At 34.4% G+C, this 2,195-nt stretch overlaps 1 non-coding gene across 1 annotated transcript; it reads right to left on the bottom strand.

Moving 5' to 3' along the window:
- Window positions 1-1,227: 1,227 nt before the first annotated feature.
- Window positions 1,228-1,334, bottom strand: LOC141636081 (small nucleolar RNA R71). The gene has a single exon (XR_012540718.1). It is a non-coding gene; the product is annotated as a small nucleolar RNA R71 (small nucleolar RNA).
- Between the last annotated feature and the right edge of the window lie 861 nt (window positions 1,335-2,195).

The following is a 2,195-nucleotide window of genomic DNA, read 5'->3' as shown; positions in this document are numbered from 1 at the left end:
GAGGCTTGTAAGACATAAACCAACTTGAGCCTCATTAGACCATGCATAGAGTTGAATAGGAGGAGACTAAGTCGACTTGTAGGTGTTGTACAGTCTAGACGATTCGGCTCCGGGACCTAAATCTTCCTAGGGATTGTAAGATATACAATAACTCGATTCCATCACAACAATAAGTGCTTGCATCTATTTGAGAACATGTTTGTATAATCTATTTCCATGAATCCCCTATGTACCCATGACACCCTAGTGATTTTAATCAATTGTTTACAACCCCCTTTATTTGCTTTACTTAATTTACATTCATCTTGTTGATTAGTTTAGACCACATCTCATCTCAACTCAATTTGTGACACCCTAAGACATAGCTATTTGCAATTGAAAATCCTACATCAATACCCGTCCCTTGGGATCCGACCTTTACTTACCTCTTTACTAAGAGTAATTTGTAAAGTTATAAATATTGTTTTGGTTGGTAGCTTTTGACGACAAGTTTTAACCGGACCAAAAATGGCGCCGTTGCCGGGGACGGTGTTCAATTGATTTGATTTTCGTTAATTGTTTTTAGTTGTGTCTTTCTTTACCTTGGGGAAGTCAATCTCCTCAAGGTTGTTCTAATTTTTTTCGAGTTGTTTGATATTTTGCATGACTAGGAGATCACAAGGTAATTTATTACCTATTGATTTCGAGATTGAAAGGACCTTAACCAACAATAGAAAAGTTGATAAAGGTACTTCAAGAGTTGTAGGTATTGGTTAGATTGTGGACATTCAACCAAATAACATTGAGTTTGTCAACCCTTTTGCAAGAGAAGGAGAGGATAACCCAATTCAAAACCCACCACAAAATCAACCTACAATGCCTAAATTTTCTTCGCATTCCGTACCAACCGAGGAGAACCTACTAAACGATACTCCTACACCACCACATTTAACCGGTAATTTCATTGCCAAATCCGCATTCATACAATTAGTTGAGAGAATTCAATTTGGAGGGATGCCTAGTGAAGACCCTCATTCACATCTGAAAACTTTTTGTGACTATTGTGATGCAATTTCTCAAACCGGAGTTACTCAAGACCAACTCCGATGGGTATTGTTTCCTTTTTCTTTGATCGGTACCGCAAAGCAATGGTTAAAAAGCCTAGACAAGGCTACCCTTGGTATTGATTCATGGAAGAAGTTAACACTTGCCTTCAACAAAAACTTTTATCCTCCGGAGAAGATAAATATGTTGAGAGCCCAAATCACCGGGTTCAAGCAAAGGGATGAGGAATCATTATATGAAGCATGGGAGATATTTAAGGACACTTGTCATTCTTGTCCACACCATGGACTTAGTGAATGGTTCCTTGTACAACAATTTTGGAACGGCTTATATGAAGTATTAGAAATCTATATCTCATTATACAACATATTCATATATGTTTTAATTAATTTAGTCATAAAATTAATTACTAATCTTATGCATGCAAACTTAAATAAGAAGAGATAAGAAAATAAATTTCTCACCATTTAAATTTCGGTCAAATGGGCACCAACAAGATCTCCTTCTTGTTAGTTCTTGAGCATTCCAAATAATGGATGAACAAAGATTCAAGTATAGAATCTCTCCCAAAAGCATATACCCAAGATAAACTCTTAATAAAATTAATATTATCAATACTAGAACAATATTAATTTAAATAAAATTGACCCAAAAATTATTTTTGCTCTCTTAATTTTCGGTTAAGAGGGAGAGAAAAGAGGAAGTAATTTTTGTCTCTCTAAAAACTCTATATTTTTAGATGTTGTGTTAGAATGAATAATGAACACACTAGCTTTTGCATGTAGTGTGTAAGTGAAATAATAAGCAAAAATATTTTGCTTTTTTCTTTAGGGAAAACCGAAAATGGGAGAGGAGATGACCCAATGCATGCTCACCTTTTCTTCCCAAGAGAAAGCTATGCATGCAAGGCTATATGTTGGCCTTATCATTATGTTTTCCACTTATAAATAATCAACATAATTTTATCCTAAATACTCCCTCCATTTCGGTACACCAACATAAAATGGATGAGTCCATTTTATTTGTGATTTTGTCAATATGTCACATGTGACACATTTCATGGCATCTCATTTATAAAATGTATTTTTAACCATTAAAAATCAACATATTAATAAAATATGTCACTTATAAAAATAACATAGTAATTCACA

Source organism: Silene latifolia, chromosome Y, assembly GCF_048544455.1.
Source record: "Silene latifolia isolate original U9 population chromosome Y, ASM4854445v1, whole genome shotgun sequence".
NCBI lineage: Eukaryota > Viridiplantae > Streptophyta > Magnoliopsida > Caryophyllales > Caryophyllaceae > Silene > Silene latifolia.
This window is presented reverse-complemented; position numbering and strand designations above follow the sequence as displayed.